Source organism: Pseudophryne corroboree, chromosome 4, assembly GCF_028390025.1.
Source record: "Pseudophryne corroboree isolate aPseCor3 chromosome 4, aPseCor3.hap2, whole genome shotgun sequence".
In the NCBI taxonomy this organism is placed as follows: Eukaryota; Metazoa; Chordata; class Amphibia; order Anura; family Myobatrachidae; genus Pseudophryne; species Pseudophryne corroboree.
Window position 1 is genome coordinate 18,802,430 of NC_086447.1, and position 10,000 is coordinate 18,812,429.

The 10,000-nt window shown below is 35.2% G+C and overlaps 13 non-coding genes across 13 annotated transcripts; all 13 read right to left on the bottom strand.

Annotated features, from left to right (window-relative positions):
- Positions 1 to 98: 98 nt before the first annotated feature.
- On the bottom strand, positions 99 to 188 carry TRNAY-GUA (transfer RNA tyrosine (anticodon GUA)). The gene is given in 2 exon segments: positions 99 to 134; positions 152 to 188. It is a non-coding gene; the product is annotated as a tRNA-Tyr (tRNA).
- A 901-nt stretch (positions 189 to 1,089) lies between these two features.
- TRNAS-AGA (transfer RNA serine (anticodon AGA)) lies at positions 1,090 to 1,171 on the bottom strand. Its single transcript has one exon. It is a non-coding gene; the product is annotated as a tRNA-Ser (tRNA).
- A 239-nt stretch (positions 1,172 to 1,410) lies between these two features.
- On the bottom strand, positions 1,411 to 1,500 carry TRNAY-GUA (transfer RNA tyrosine (anticodon GUA)). The gene is given in 2 exon segments: positions 1,411 to 1,446; positions 1,464 to 1,500. It is a non-coding gene; the product is annotated as a tRNA-Tyr (tRNA).
- A 902-nt stretch (positions 1,501 to 2,402) lies between these two features.
- TRNAS-AGA (transfer RNA serine (anticodon AGA)) lies at positions 2,403 to 2,484 on the bottom strand. The gene has a single exon. It is a non-coding gene; the product is annotated as a tRNA-Ser (tRNA).
- Positions 2,485 to 2,723: 239 nt separating this feature from the next.
- On the bottom strand, positions 2,724 to 2,813 carry TRNAY-GUA (transfer RNA tyrosine (anticodon GUA)). Its single transcript is given in 2 exon segments — positions 2,724 to 2,759; positions 2,777 to 2,813. It is a non-coding gene; the product is annotated as a tRNA-Tyr (tRNA).
- Positions 2,814 to 3,757: 944 nt separating this feature from the next.
- On the bottom strand, positions 3,758 to 3,839 carry TRNAS-AGA (transfer RNA serine (anticodon AGA)). The gene has a single exon. It is a non-coding gene; the product is annotated as a tRNA-Ser (tRNA).
- Positions 3,840 to 4,078: 239 nt separating this feature from the next.
- On the bottom strand, positions 4,079 to 4,168 carry TRNAY-GUA (transfer RNA tyrosine (anticodon GUA)). The gene is given in 2 exon segments: positions 4,079 to 4,114; positions 4,132 to 4,168. It is a non-coding gene; the product is annotated as a tRNA-Tyr (tRNA).
- A 942-nt stretch (positions 4,169 to 5,110) lies between these two features.
- Positions 5,111 to 5,192, bottom strand: TRNAS-AGA (transfer RNA serine (anticodon AGA)). Its single transcript has one exon. It is a non-coding gene; the product is annotated as a tRNA-Ser (tRNA).
- Positions 5,193 to 6,466: 1,274 nt separating this feature from the next.
- On the bottom strand, positions 6,467 to 6,548 carry TRNAS-AGA (transfer RNA serine (anticodon AGA)). The gene has a single exon. It is a non-coding gene; the product is annotated as a tRNA-Ser (tRNA).
- Positions 6,549 to 7,779: 1,231 nt separating this feature from the next.
- On the bottom strand, positions 7,780 to 7,861 carry TRNAS-AGA (transfer RNA serine (anticodon AGA)). Its single transcript has one exon. It is a non-coding gene; the product is annotated as a tRNA-Ser (tRNA).
- A 238-nt stretch (positions 7,862 to 8,099) lies between these two features.
- TRNAY-GUA (transfer RNA tyrosine (anticodon GUA)) lies at positions 8,100 to 8,190 on the bottom strand. The gene is given in 2 exon segments: positions 8,100 to 8,136; positions 8,154 to 8,190. It is a non-coding gene; the product is annotated as a tRNA-Tyr (tRNA).
- A 943-nt stretch (positions 8,191 to 9,133) lies between these two features.
- On the bottom strand, positions 9,134 to 9,215 carry TRNAS-AGA (transfer RNA serine (anticodon AGA)). The gene has a single exon. It is a non-coding gene; the product is annotated as a tRNA-Ser (tRNA).
- Positions 9,216 to 9,454: 239 nt separating this feature from the next.
- On the bottom strand, positions 9,455 to 9,544 carry TRNAY-GUA (transfer RNA tyrosine (anticodon GUA)). Its single transcript is given in 2 exon segments — positions 9,455 to 9,490; positions 9,508 to 9,544. It is a non-coding gene; the product is annotated as a tRNA-Tyr (tRNA).
- Between the last annotated feature and the right edge of the window lie 456 nt (positions 9,545 to 10,000).

The following is a 10,000-nucleotide window of genomic DNA, read 5'->3' on the forward strand; positions in this document are numbered from 1 at the left end:
AATGATTTTTAAAATATAACTTGGAGAATGCTTTATACTTGGTATAGTTTTGGGTTTGTAAAATGTCAGTACTCACATCTAATTTATCAAAAGCGTCATCCTTCGAGCCGGAATTGAACCAACGACCTATGGATTTCTGTACCAATCTCCTCTACAGTCCTCTGCTCTACCAGCTGAGCTATCGAAGGATTCCATGATCATACAGCTGTGATATTACGTGCTATTAAAATGATTGAGTGTTAATTTTAAACATTATCAACTTTCCAAGCAAAATGAAAAATGATTTGACTACACAAAAGAGATTCAACTACTTATTCCTGTGTAGCTTTATCACACAAATTGTCATGTTTAATCATTTGGAAAATATCACTAATAGTTTGACTTATATTTGTGCAATTACTATCAACTGGCTACAGAGCTAGTTTGGAAAGCACTTTCAATAGATTTTTTAGTGTAGCCACACTTACATCAAGATTAGAGATGCTTGAGCCTATCAAACCTTCTACACTCTTTTAAATTTTGCTTATTTGTAAACTAATCAAGTGTTCCAGGAATGATGGGGATATTCCATTGTTTGTTCTGATTTGACAATTCATTTTGGACAATGAGCGGCCCTTTTGAGCTAGTGAAGATAATTGTGCTACATGAGAGTATGCACAGACAATTATTTTTCTTTTTTTGCATTAAAGCACAATTTTTAATAAAGGAGAGGTTAATGATATAATAATTAGCACTGAAAGTCATCTGACACGATTTGAAAGTAAAATGTTGTGCATTGAAAGTAACCAAAGCTCTTTTTACTTTGAGTGGACATCATTTTCTTTCAAATGAATTTGATATTTTGCTAAATGTACAAAACTTTCTTACAAATTTGACATTCAAAATGCATTTGTAATTAATAAATGCTACTTAGTATGGCTGCTGAGATTCCTGGGATCAGTCTCAAATAGAGGAGGAGAATGATGGATAGAGAAAGAGAGAACAGGCAGGCATCCTAAAGATTTTGATGTGCCAGTTCCTGACTCACCCTGAGCAACACTGGTTTCAAGTTTTTAGTAAATTTTCTGAAAAATAAAAAAACCATGTGGTCGTAGTCGGCAGGATTTGAACCTGCACGGGGAGACCCCAATGGATTTCTAGTCCATCGCGTTAACCACTCGGCCACGACTACCTCTCATTCAATATGATGTTTTCACAAAAGTTTCTCTATGGGTTGAGCTACTTCATTTCAGGCTGTGAGGATGACTGAAGTAATATTGTATCAGAGATGATTTCCATGGGAAGTTAATCCTGACCACAGTGACCTGCATTAATGATTTTTAAAATATAACTTGGAGAATGCTTTATACTTGGTATAGTTTTGGGTTTGTAAAATGTCAGTACTCACATCTAAGTTTATCAAAAGCATCATTCTTCGAGCTGGAATTGAACCAGCGACCTAAGGATTTCTGTACCAATCTCCTCTACAGTCCTCCGCGCTACCAGCTGAGCTATCGAAGGATTCCATGATCATACAGCTGTGATATTACGTGCTATTAAAATGATTGAGTGTTAATTTTAAACATTATCAACTTTCCAAGCAAAATGAAAAATGATTTGACTACACAAAAGAGATTCAACTACTTATTCCTGTGTTGCTTTATCACACAAATTGTCATGTTTAATCATTTGGAAAATATCACTAATAGTTTGACTTATATTTGTGCAATTACTATCAACTGGCTACAGAGCTAGTTTGGAATGCACTTTCAATAGATTTTTTAGTGTAGCCAAACTTACATCAAGATTAGAGATGCTTGAGCCTATCAAACCTTCTACACTCTTTTAAATTTTGCTTGTTTTGTAAACTAATCAAGTGTTCCAGGAATGATGGGGATATTCCATTGTTTGTTCTGATTTGACAATTCATTTTGGACAATGAGCGGCCCTTTTGAGCTAGTGAAGATAATTGTGCTACATGAGAGTATGCACAGACAATTATTTTTCTTTTTTTGCATTAAAGCACAATTTTTAATAAAGGAGAGGTTAATGATATAATAATTAGCACTGAAAGTCATCTGACACGATTTGAAAGTAAAATGTTGTGCATTGAAAGTAATCAAAGCTCTTTTTACTTTGAGTGGACATCATTTTCTTTCAAATGCATTTGATATTTTGCTAAATGTACAAAACTTTCTTACAAATTTGACATTCAAAATGCATTTGTAATTAATAAATGCTACTTAGTATGGCTGCTGAGATTCCTGGGCTCAGTCTCAAGTAGAGGAGGAGAATGACGGATAGAGAAAGAGAGAACAGGCAGTCATCCTAAAGATTTTGATGTGCCAGTTCCTGACTCACCCTGAGCAACACTGGTTTCAAGCTTTTAGTAAATTTTCTGAAAAATAAAACAACCATGCAGTCGTAGTCGGCAGGATTTGAACCTGCGCGGGGAGACCCCAAAGGATTTCTAGTCCATCGCCTTAACCACTCGGCCACGACTACCTCTCATTCAATGTGATGTTTTCACAAAAGTTTCTCTATGGGTTGAGCTACTTCATTTCAGGCTGTGAGGAAGACTGAAGTAATATTGTATCAGAGATGATTTCCATGGGAAGTTAATCCTGACCACAGTGACCTGCGTTAATGATTTTTAAAATATAACTTGGAGAATGCTTTATACTTGGTATAGTTTTGGGTTTGTAAAATGTCAGTACTGACATCTAAGTTTATCAAAAGCGTCATCCTTTGAGCCGGAATTGAACCAGCGACCTAAGGATTTCTGTACCAATCTCCTCTACAGTCCTCCGCTCTACCAGCTGAGCTATCGAAGGATTCCATGATCATACAGCTGTGATATTACGTGCTATTAAAATGATTGAGTGTTAATTTTAAACATTATCAACTTTCCAAGCAAAATGAAAAATGATTTGACTACACAAAAGAGATTCAACTACTTATTCCTGTGTTGCTTTATCACACAAATTGTCATGTTTAATCATTTGGAAAATATCACTAATAGTTTGACTTATATTTGTGCAATTACTATCAACTGGCTACAGAGCTAGTTTGGAAAGCACTTTCAATAGATTTTTTAGTGTAGCCAAACTTACATCAAGATTAGAGATGCTTGAGCCTATCAAATCTTCTACACTCTTTTAAATTTTGCTTGTTTTGTAAACTAATCAAGTGTTCCAGGAATGATGGGGATATTCCATTGTTTGTTCTGATTTGACAATTCATTTTGGACAATGAGCGGCCCTTTTGAGCTAGTGCAGATAATTGTGCTACATGAGAGTATGCACAGACAATTATTTTTATTTTTTTGCATTAAAGCACAATTTTTAATAATTGTGCTTTTTCTTTTTTTGCATAAAGCACAATTTTTAATAAAGGAGAGGTTAATGATATAATAATTAGCACTGAAAGTCATCTGACACGATTTGAAAGTAAAATGTTGTGCATTGAAAGTAACCAAAGCTCTTTTTACTTTGAGTGGACATCATTTTCTTTCAAATGAATTTGATATTTTGCTAAATGTACAAAACTTTCTTACAAATTTGACATTCAAAATGCATTTGTAATTAATAAATGCTACTTAGTATGGCTGCTGAGATTCCTGGGCTCAGTCTCAAGTAGAGGAGGAGAATGACGGATAGAGAAAGAGATAACAGGCAGGCATCCTAAAGATTTTGATGTGCCAGTTCCTGACTCACCCTGAGCAACACTGGTTTCAAGCTTTTAGTAAATTTTCTGAAAAATAAAACAATCATGCAGTCGTAGTCAGTAGGATTTGAACATGCGCGGGGAGACCCCAATGGATTTCTAGTCCATCACCTTAACCACTCGGCCACGACTACCTCTCACTCAATATGATGTTTTCACAAAAGTTTCTCTATGGGTTGAGCTACTTCATTTCAGGCTGTGAGGATGACTGAATTAATATTGTATCAGAGATGATTTCCATGGGAAGTTAATCCTGACCACAGTGACCTGCGTTAATGATTTTTAAAATATAACTTGGAGAATGCTTTATACTTGGTATAGTTTTGGGTTTGTAAAATGTCAGTACTGACATCTCAGTTTATCAAAAACGTCATCCTTCGAGCCAGAATTGAACCAGCGACCTAAGGATTTCTGTACCAATCTCCTCTACAGTCCTCCGCTCTACCAGCTGAGCTATCGAAGGATTCCATGATCATACGGCTGTGATATTACGTGCTATTAAAATGATTGAGTGTTAATTTTAAACATTATCAACTTTCCAAGCAAAATGAAAAATGATTTGACTACACAAAAGAGATTCAATTACATATTCCTGTGTTGCTTTATCACACAAATTGTCATGTTTAATCATTTGGAAAATATCACTAATAGTTTGACTTATATTTGTGCAATTAATATCAACTGGCTACAGAGCTAGTTTGGAAAGCACTTTCAATAGATTTTTTAGTGTAGCCAACTTCATCAAGATTAGAGATGCTTGAGCCTATCAAACCTTCTACACTCTTTTAAATTTTGCTTGTTTTGTAAACTAATCAAATGTTCCAGGAATGAAGGGGATATTTCATTGTTTGTTCTGATTTGACAATTCATTTTGGACAATGAGCGGCCCTTTTGAGCTAGTGAAGATAATTGTGCTACATGAGAGTATGCACAGACAATTATTTTTATTTTTTTGCATTAAAGCACAATTTTTAATAATTGTGCTTTTTCTTTTTTTGCATAAAGCACAATTTTTAATAAAGGAGAGGTTAATGATATAATAATTAGCACTGAAAGTCATCTGACACGATTTGAAAGTAAAATGTTGTGCATTGAAAGTAACCAAAGCTGTTTTTACTTTGAGTGGACATCATTTTCTTTCAAATGAATTTGATATTTTGCTAAATGTACAAAACTTTCTTACAGATTTGACATTGAAAATGCATTTGTAATTAATAAATGCTACTTAGTATGGCTGCTGAGATTCCTGGGCTCAGTCTCAAGTAGAGGAGGAGAATGACGGATAGAGAAAGAGAGAACAGGCAGGCATCCTAAAGATTTTGATGTGCCAGTTCCTGACTCACCCTGAGCAACACTGGTTTCAAGCTTTTAGTAAATTTTCTGAAAAATAAAACAATCACGCGGTCGTAGTCGGCAGGATTTGAACCTGCGCAGGGAGACCCCAATGGATTTCTAGTCCATCGCCTTAACCACTCGGCCACGACTACCTCTCATTCAAGGTTATGTTTTCACAAAAGTTTCTCTATGGGTTGAGCTACTTCATTTCAGGCTGTGAGGAAGACTGAAGTAATATTGTATCAGAGATGATTTCCATGGGAAGTTAATCCTGACCACAGTGACCTGCGTTAATGATTTTTAAAATATAACTTGGAGAATGCTTTATACTTGGTATAGTTTTGGGTTTGTAAAATGTCAGTACTGACATCTAAGTTTATCAAAAGCGTCATCCTTTGAGCCGGAATTGAAGCAGCAACCTAAGGATTTCTGTACCAATCTCCTCTACAGTACTCCGCTCTACCAGCTGAGCTATCGAAGTATTCCATGATCATACAGCTGTGATATTACGTGCTATTAAAATGATTGAGTGTTAATTTTAAACATTATCAACTTTCCAAGCAAAATGAAAAATGATTTGACTACTCAAAAGAGATTCAACCACTTATTCCTGTGTTGCTTTATCACACAAATTGTCATGTTTAATCATTTGGAAAATATCACTAATAGTTTGACTTATATTTGTGCAATTACTATCAACTGGCTACAGAGCTAGTTTGGAAAGCACTTTCAATAGATTTTTTAGTGTAGCCAAACTTACATCAAGATTAGAGATGCTTGAGCCTATCAAACCTTCTACACTCTTTTAAATTTTGCTTGTTTTGTAAACTAATCAAATGTTCCAGGAATGATGGGGATATTCCATTGTTTGTTCTGATTTGACAATTCATTTTGGACAATGAGCGGCCCTTTTGAGCTAGTGAAGATAATTGTGCTACATGAGAGTATGCACAGACAATTATTTTTATTTTTTTGCATTAAAGCACAATTTTTAATAATTGTGCTTTTTCTTTTTTTTGCATAAAGCACAATTTTTAATAAAGTAGAGGTTAATGATATAATAATTAGCACTGAAAGTCATCTGACACGATTTGAAAGTAAAATGTTGTGCATTGAAAGTAACCAAAGCTCTTTTTACTTTGAGTGGACATCATTTTCTTTCAAATGAATTTGATATTTTGCTAAATGTACAAAACTTTCTTACAAATTTGACATTCAAAATGCATTTGTAATTAATAAATGCTACTTAGAATGGCTGCTGAGATTCCTGGGCTCAGTCTCAAGTAGAGGAGGAGAATGACGGATAGAGAAAGAGAGAACAGGCAGGCATCCTAAAGATTTTGATGTGCCAGTTCCTGACTCACCCTGAGCAACACTGGTTTCAAGCTTTTAGTAAATTTTCTGAAAAATAAAACAACCATGTGGTCGTAGTTGGCAGGATTTGAACCTGCACGGGGAGACCCCAATGGATTTCTAGTCCATCGCCTTAACCACTCAGCCATGACTACCTCTCATTCAATGTGATGTTTTCACAAAAGTTTCTCTATGGGTTGCGCTACTTCATTTCAGGCTGTGAGGATGACTGAAGTAATATTGTATCAGAGATGATTTCCATGGGAAGTTAATCCTGACCACAGTGACCTGCGTTAATGATTTTTAAAATATAACTTGGAGAATGCTTTATACTTGGTATAGTTTTGGGTTTGTAAAATGTCAGTACTGACATCTAAGTTTATCAAAAGCGTCATCCGTTGAGCCGGAATTGAACCAGCGACCTAAGGATTTCTGTACCAATCTCCTCTACAGTCTTCCGCTCTACAAGCTGAGCTATCGAAGGATTCGATGATCACACTGCTGTGATATTACGTGCTATTAAAATGATTGAGTGTTAATTTTAAACATTATCAACTTTCCAAGCAAAATGAAAAATGATTTGACTACACAAAAGAGATTCAACTACTTATTCCTGTGTTGCTTTATCACACAAATTGTCATGTTTAATCATTTGGAAAATATCACTAATAGTTTGACTTATATTTGTGCAATTACTATCAACTGGCTACAGAGCTAGTTTGGAAAGCACTTTCAATAGATTTTTTAGTGTAGCCAAACTTACATCAAGATTAGAGATGCTTGAGCCTATCAAACCTTCTACACTCTTTTAAATTTTGCTTGTTTTGTAAACTAATTAAGTGTTCCAGGAATGATGGGGATATTCCATTGTTTGTTCTGATTTGACAATTCATTTTGGACAATGAGCGGCCCTTTTGAGCTAGTGAAGATAATTGTGCTACATGAGAGTATGCACAGACAATTATTTTTCTTTTTTTGCATTAAAGCACAATTTTTAATAAAGGAGAGGTTAATGATATAATAATTAGCACTGAAAGTCATCTGACACGATTTGAAAGTAAAATGTTGTGCATTGAAAGTAACCAAAGCTCTTTTTACTTTGAGTGGACATCATTTTCTTTCAAATGAATTTGATATTTTGCTAAATGTACAAAACTTTCTTACAAATTTGACATTCAAAATGCATTTGTAATTAATAAATGCTACTTAGTATGGCTGCTGAGATTCCTGGGCTCAGTCTCAAGTAGAGGAGGAGAATGACGGATAGAGAAAGAGAGAACAGGCAGGCATCCTAAAGATTTTGATGTGCCAGTTCCTGACTCACCCTGAGCAACACTGGTTTCAAGCTTTTAGTAAATTTTCTGAAATATAAAACAACCATGCGGTCGTAGTCGGCAGGATTTGAACCTGCGCGGAGAGACCCTAATGGATTTCTAGTCCATCGCCTTAACCACTCGGCCACGACTACCTCTCACTCAATGTGATGTTTTCACAAAAGTTTCTCTATGGGTTGAGCTACTTCATTTCAGGCTGTGAGGAAGACTGAAGTAATATTGTATCAGAGATGATTTCCATGGGAAGTTAATCCTGACCACAGTGACCTGCGTTAATGATTTTTAAAATATAACTTGGAGAATGCTTTATACTTGGTATAGTTTTGGGTTTGTAAAATGTCAGTACTGACATCTAAGTTTATCAAAAACGTCACCGTTTGAGCCGGAATTGAACCAGCGACCTAAGGATTTCTGTACCAATCTCCTCTACAGTCCTCCGCTCTACCAGCTGAGCTATCGAAGGATTCCATGTTCATACAGCTGTGATATTATGTGCTATTAAAATGATTGAGTGTTAATTTTAAACATTATCAACTTTCCAAGCAAAATGAAAAATGATTTGACAACACAAAAGAGATTCAACTACTTATTCCTGTGTTGCTTTATCACACAAATTGTCATGTTTAATCATTTGGAAAATATCACTAATAGTTTGACTTATATTTGTGAAATTACTATCAACTGGCTACAGAGCTAGTTTGGAAAGCACTTTCAATAGATTTTTTAGTGTAGCCAAACTTACATCAAGATTAGAGATGCTTGAGCCTATCAAATCTTCTACACTCTTTTAAATTTTGATTGTTTTGTAAACTAATCAAGTGTTCCAGGAATGATGGGGATATTCCATTGTTTGTTCTGATTTGACAATTCATGTTGGACAATGAGCGGCCCTTTTGAGCTAGTGAAGATAATTGTGCTACATGAGAGTATGCACAGACAATTATTTTTATTTTTTTGCATTAAAGCACAATTTTTAATAATTGTGCTTTTTCTTTTTTGCATAAAGCACAATTTTTAATAAAGGAGAGGTTAATGATATAATAATTAGCACTGAAAGTTATCTGACACGATTTGAAAGTAAAATGTTGTGCATTGAAAGTAACCAAAGCTCTTTTTACTTTGAGTGGACATCATTTTCTTTCAAATGAATTTGATATTTTGCTAAATGTACAAAACTTTCTTACAAATTTGACATTCAAAATGCATTTGTAATTAATAAATGCTACTTAGTATGGCTGCTGAGATTCCTGGGCTCAGTCTCAAGTAGAGGAGGAGAATGACGGATATAGAAAGAGAGAACAGGCAGGCATCCTAAAGATTTTGATGTGCCAGTTCCTGACTCACCCTGAGCAACACTGGTTTCAAGCTTTTAGTAAATTTTCTGAAAAATAAAACAACCATGTGGTCGTAGTCGGCAGGATTTGAACCTGCGCGGGGAGACCCCAATGGATTTCTAGTCCACCGCCTTAACCACTCGGCCACAACTACCTCTCATGCAATGTAATGTTTTCACAAAAGTTTCTCTATGGGTTGAGCTACTTCATTTCAGGCTGTGAGGATGACTGAAGTAATATTGTATCAGAGATGATTTCCATGGGAAGTTAATCCTGACCACAGTGACCTGCGTTAATGATTTTTAAAATATAACTTGGAGAATGCTTTATACTTGGTATAGTTTTGGGTTTGTAAAATGTCAGTACTGACATCTAAGTTTATCAAAAGCGTCATCCTTCGAGCCGGAATTGAACCAGCGACCTAAGGATTTCTGTACCAATCTCCTCTACAGTCCTCCGCTCTACCAGCTGAGCTATCGAAGGATTCCATGTTCATACAGCTGTGATATTACGTGCTATTAAAATGATTGAGTGTTAATTTTAAACATTATCAACCTTCCAAGCAAAATGAAAAATGATTTGACTACACAAAAGAGATTCAACTACTTATTCCTGTGTTGCTTTATCACACAAATTGTCATGTTTAATCATTTGGAAAATATCACTAATAGTTTGACTTATATTTGTGCAATTACTATCAACTGGCTACAGAGCTAGTTTGGAATGCACTTTCAATAGATTTTTTAGTGTAGCCAAACTTACATCAAGATTAGAGATGCTTGAGCCTATCAAACCTTCTACACTCTTTTAAATTTTGCTTGTTTTGTAAACTAATCAAGTGTTCCAGGAATGATGGGGATATTCCATTGTTTGTTCTGATTTGACAATTCATTTTGGACAATGAGCGGCCCTTTTGAGCTAGTGAAGATAATTGTGCTA